Source organism: Asterias rubens, chromosome 10, assembly GCF_902459465.1.
Source record: "Asterias rubens chromosome 10, eAstRub1.3, whole genome shotgun sequence".
NCBI lineage: Eukaryota > Metazoa > Echinodermata > Asteroidea > Forcipulatida > Asteriidae > Asterias > Asterias rubens.
The window spans coordinates 801,281-807,431 of record NC_047071.1 but is presented as its reverse complement, the minus strand read 5'-3'; the positions used below and the strand labels follow the sequence as shown (position 1 = coordinate 807,431).

The 6,151-nt window shown below is 39.0% G+C and overlaps 1 long non-coding RNA gene across 1 annotated transcript; it reads right to left on the bottom strand.

Moving 5' to 3' along the window:
• Positions 1 to 209: 209 nt before the first annotated feature.
• LOC117295292 lies at positions 210 to 3,113 on the bottom strand. Its single transcript, XR_004519670.1, has 2 exons — positions 3,013 to 3,113; positions 210 to 247 (listed from the first exon to the last, which is right to left on the bottom strand). It is a non-coding gene; the product is annotated as an uncharacterized LOC117295292 (long non-coding RNA).
• Positions 3,114 to 6,151: the final 3,038 nt, after the last annotated feature.

Genomic DNA, 6,151 nt, shown 5'->3' with positions numbered 1-6,151 from the left:
TTTACCTCCAAGATGCAAGGAGGATGACATCAATGCAATAAATCTTTTCTAATTATCTCACCTGCTCATGAGTTGACAGCTCTCGGACGAGTAGAGGGACTTTAATGGAAGCCACACTTCCTGTGCAGCCAACCAAAACATGAAATCTTCTTGTTGCCGATGATGTTGATGATGCTGCGGAGTCCTCAGACTCTGCCTTGAGTTTCTTCTTGGGCTGTTCCATCTCAACCTATTCTACATGAATTTCCTGTTGATGTTAATAACGTATTTGGTTAATCAGTACATATCTCTGACAGTTAAAGTAGTCCCATTGGTTGTGCATGAGGCAGTCACACCACAACCCGATTTGCGACCACATTATCACTCTTTTATTCCCTTTTGATAAATTACATAGCAAAAATTATCACAGGGGAAAATAGGCATGTTATAGCTTGATAATACATAGTAAAGACAATGAAGAAATGTTCCATTTTGGTGGATGAAAATCATGTACAGGGAAAACCGATGCAATAAAGTAGGGACTGAAACCTATTCCACATCCCCGGCCTTTGAGAGGACCCGGCCATTTTGTTTAGCAAAGGACACTTCAAGTCAATGTGAAACTTCTAGAGGGGCACTTAAGGCCAAGAGCTGGGCAACAAAGGCAATTGCCTCTATGATTTCTGTTTGATTCCAGGCCTCCATGCAAAGCCCTGTCCGAGGCGAGACTCGAGCCTGGCCCAGGCTCTGGGTCCACATTATTGTCGTCATTTTCACATTTGCAATGATGGTCTCTAAAGGATTAATGAGCAGAAGGTTGGATGAAGGTGGGGTCTAAACAGGTCGAGGTATGGTATCTGGTAATAAGGGGTGGGAGAGATAAGCTGGATGGAGGTGTGTGGTTCATCAGGTGAACTTAATAGGTTCCAAACCATTGCCGAGCTAGGGTGGGAGGCTGGAAGCAATTACACTCAACATTTCCATCAATACTATATAGATCAGTATCCACGTATTCTTTGTGCATAGGTAAACAACTCCAGTCTCTAATTATAAAACCAATCACCCATGAAAATCAAATTACTTATTGCTGCTCAACCTTGCCGAAGGACAGATACAACGGCAAAATTAATTTTGTAACAAAAAATTGATTTGCTTTTTTAATGAGTGTCATTTTAGCGACCGCAATGTGTAATTTTTGTATTTTTTGCATGACATGTTTGGCCTTGTTATCCACTTGAGTGGGTTAGTATAGTAGATGGTATTAAAGATGTCATACAGGAGTGTGTTGAACATGATCAAAATGTTATGGGCGATATTGTTCAGCAAACTTCAACTTTGTTCCCATCGAACAGAAACTCATTTTCTTGTGCCGGCGGATTTCTCTCAGTCTCAGAGAGATGAATCAAACACCAATTGAAAGAAAACAGCCGCTGGGATGCATTTTACTTGCATAAAGGACTTCTTTTTAATTGTGCTGGGGAGAGAGATCCCTAGAGGAGTGCTTTTTAAAAGGTTGATATAAAACATCTAGACCGAAGTACGCATTAAAGGTAATATGTAATCTTCTTCAAAATACATTTATTAGTTTTGGTTTTGAGTTCACAGGTTGTCGGCGCCAATGCTCCAGATAAATGTTCTCCATTTAGAAAGTCTATACAATCCCAATGGATGACTCCCTCTGTTTATTTCATTTGCTCACGTTCCATTGTACAGTAACAACAATAATGCACTTCCCAATTTGTTTTAAAACCTAAACAAAACTGTTCACTCAAACATGTCAAAGTGAAACAAGACAATTAAAGGCAGGGTACACTTTTGATTTTTGTCATAGATTAGTATCCTCACTTGGTGTGTTGTCCAACAACTGCATGTAAAAATTTGGACTCCATCAAAATTTGTTGCGTGGGATTGTGTGCTTTCAGATACCTGAGAATGGCGTCATGACTGAAGCTTTCCTCAGATACAAATTTTGGGGTGGAAAATTACCCTTAAATTTACATGACTTCAAGTGTCGTTTCTAACGTTTCTTTACCAAGTCAGTTCTTATGGAAGCGTGGATGCCCATAAGCAATTAATTTTCCTGTTTAGCAATCATAGCTGATCTGTCTGAAGCTCTAATCTGGTTAGCACTAACTAAACAACGTAAATCACACTTTCACCTGAGGCAATATCTCAAAGAAAATGCATGTATCCATATGGGGACTATCTTCAGAAGGTCTGTGAAATACTATTTATCCTTGAGCATTTGCAGTAATCAATCAAAACACCTGATTGGATTTGTAAACTGCATGGTATTTGTACAGATCTGCGTTTACTTTATTCAGCATGACGTTTTTTCTGATGCAGTGGCATAAAAAAAAAAAAAACTTACTTGGTAACGAGTAATGGGGAGCTGTTGATAGTATAAAACATTGTGAGAAACGGCCCCCTCTGAAGTAACGTAGTTTTCGAGAAAGAAGTACTTTTCCACGAATTTGATTTTGAGACCTCAATTTTAGAATTTGAGGTCTCGGAATCAAGCATCTGAAAGTACACAACTTCGTATGACAAGGGTGTTTTTTCTTTCATTATTATCTCGCAACTTCGAAGACCGATTAAGTTCAAATTTTCACAGGTTTGTTATTTTATGGATATGTTGAGATACACCAACTTCCAAGTGAGAAGACTGGTCTTTGACAATTACCAATAGTGTCCACTGCCTTTAAAAACAAGGAGTTCGGGCAGGCAGAGCAAGTTTGCCTCATGTTATGTCATGCCATTCCACTGAATAACATGCATGCCCCCTCCTGTTTGTGCATACTTTATAATCGTGTCAACGTAGATATTGTGCTAAAACTGTATGGACAGCTTCGTTCGCCCATGGAGGTGGTTCGCCATTATCATTTTGTCGTCTGCACTCAAAAATTAATTTCCCTTCAGCTAAGAAACACTCCATACCGTTATCAATCAATTAGTACTCATGCAGGAAATGTTCGTATTAGTAGAAGTAAAACATGTTGAAAGAACGTTACTGCTGGTTAAAACCTTACTTACAGACGATTTTCGCTCACGATTTTAGTGGGGATGTCACGCATGTCATGTTGCATTTGTTGTACACAGTGTGTGTATATGCAGCATGCATTCACGAATGTCAGACGATTGAGGGCGCTAGAACATTTAGTGGATGGATAAAGTTGGTAAAGTTGGGTCAACGAAACATGCGCACATCAACTCAGTGGGGTAGGGAAACGGGTTGGCGCAGTGGTGTCTTGTATCTCCCCCCCCCCCCCCACCCCACCCCTGGGAACCCGGTTCGAATCCTGCCGGGGGCACTATGTTGATTGGGGTTTTCAGTCCCTACTTGACTACGTGGGTTTTCCCTAGAACAATTCTCTTGGCTTTCCTCTCACTTCTAAAACTGAAATTTCTTCATTGTCTTCTCACCTTGTCTAGATGCTCATGAAAAGACTGTGACAAGAGTTATCATAGATGTATATGTTAGTTTGGTTCGCACATCGCAAAGACCATCTCTTCTGTTATTTCATATCTGTATAAAAAAGTCATAATTATATGGAAAACAAAGTAGTATAAAAGGTATAAAGGGTGAATGGGTTTTTTTTTCTTCCTCGTAGGCCTAGCGAGGGCCTAGAGTCAGGCTACGGTTAAATTTATAGGCTTAAATTTATAGGCATAACAACAATATTTTATGGTATTAAATCAACATACGTAAACTTACCTTGAATTCGATGCAGACACCGATCCTTTGTGTACATTACGTCATTTGAGTGGGCCGCCATCGTCTAGAGGTCAAAACAAGGTCGTCCATCGGCATGGATGGGCCCGTATCCTGCACCGCGCGCCGAACTTGCGTTTGCCATTTGTTTGCGTCATAGTTTTGGCGGCAAAACGACGTCTAGGTCTATGCTATGCGATTAAAGATTTATCGCTCGTTCTCGCGGCAGGCGCAGAAACTCCTAACTGTTATATTTTAGTAGGCCCTAGACACTTCGACTACCTGCATCGCGTGGCGAACTTGCGTTTGCCATTTTGTTGCGTCATAGTTTTGGCGGCAAGACGACGTCTAGGTCTATGCTATGCGATTAAAGATTTATCGCTCGTTCTCGCGGCAGGCGAAGAAACTCTTAACTGTTATAATTTTAGTAGGCCCTAGACATTTCGACTACTTTCAATACGTCCATGAACTTAAAGTGAAACAGTCTCTAAAATAAAACTCAATTTATTTATGACTTTCACACTAGTTTTATGTCACCCGAAGGTATAGTCTACCTACTATAATGTGGACTCACTCGAGATACACATTATTTTCACAAACAACATAATAAAACAATACAAAAGCAACCCAATATCTGGCTGCACAGAGCTTCCATAACAAGCTACCCATCGATGGAAGAATATTGTATCGGTGACTTTATTGTCGACTTTTGCTGAACACACATTATTATAACGAAACAGTTTCATCTATTCGATCAATATATTTAAATGATACCAATATCTTGTTCCGTTAATGGTGACCATTTTTCGTGCATAAATTACGTGCACACAAATAACTTTCCAAGAAATGAACAGTAAAAAAAATACAGTTTGACTTTGGGGCAATTTTTTAAAACTCTACAAAAAGTTCGTCTTTTGTCTGCACTGTCTGCACTGGTTATTCATGGTCCTGATAATAATAATATCCTAATAAATATCCACATTTTTTGTTAAAACTTCTAAAGCGTTATGATTCTTGAGTTGACGCAGAATCCTGATTGGTACATCCATTGAAGCAAGATGAGGCACACGCGACGACGTAATGTTTTTAATTCCAGTTTCAAGAGCGGGTGATGATTATTCATGAGTTGACGCTGAATCCTCTCAATCACGATACTGATTGGTGCCTCCATTGAGGCACACGCGATGACGTAATGGACCTTTTTCGTTCGCACAAACGCTCAATGACGTCACGTGTAAGCGTAAGACTTTGTTGTCTGTTTGACTGATTGAGTAATGTTTGAGGCTGTTTGTAAAGGTTCTGTAGTTTTAATTGTTTTAATTTGATTAAAGTAGCAAGCACCCCCAATGTGTTAATTGACTATTGATCACACTTCCTCCTTCAACCAATCAAACTTCGATTGTTCAATCGATTCAGCCATTTCATTCCCATCACTGTATCACTCACTCGTGTCAACAAGCTTGATCACTCCCAGTTTGTTTACCACTAAACTAGGCCTAATTAGTAAAACTGCATAACATAAAATTAAAATAAAACTCAAAACAAAAAGCCTTAAATTTTAAGAAGGAAGATGATAAAAGTTATGACCGTATTACAGTCCCGCAGTTCGCACGAAGAGTGCCCATAATAATATACACACATACCCTCTCTCCCGAGGTATAAAGGTGACAGGAGAAAGAAAAACAGTGTTGATAATGATAGATTCCTAATTATAGAAATTACCTCTTACATGTACCCACATGAAAGGTAAGTGAAAGGTTGAATGTGGTTTTGAACAAAATCACGGACTTATTCCCAAGATGAGGAACATTGAAATGAGGAAGAAGAAGGTATAGAAACGAGTTGGAAGATTTTAACACAGAAAGGAAAAGTTGTCTGCATGAAAAAGTAGCCTGACCACCCATTCTCGAGGATAATGAAAACAATCCTTGTCAATTGGAGCAGATGTGATGTACAACTTGACAACGAAGACAGGCGTTTCTCCTTTAGCGATTCCACCAATTACATGGTTTCCTTTGACCGAGTTCTTAAGTTTACATTACTAATTATTTTAATTACCTACGTTAGTTTATTTAAATGTTTTTCACCCACGTAAACACGAAACCAATCTCTTTCCACTCATCTGATGTCTCGCATACGTTTTTATTAAATTTATATTAAATTTCTTATAACTACAATTTGAGATGTATTTTGTATTTCTTAGCGTTTTCATGACTGTTTCAAATTTAAAGTGTATTATGCTTTGAAGTGCGCTTGATCGTCTGGCAATAGTTTAAAATGTCCGGAGATGATGCAATTAAAAAGTGTTGTCTTTGACATTGTCACTAAAACTGGCATTTCTGCTACAATTGATATCCATAGAAAACTGTTCACTGCAGTGGTGTCCACGGTGTCTGTCACTTCCAGCTTCTCCTTTGAAGATTTGCTTGCTGTTTTTACTTCATTATAAAGTCTTGGTGT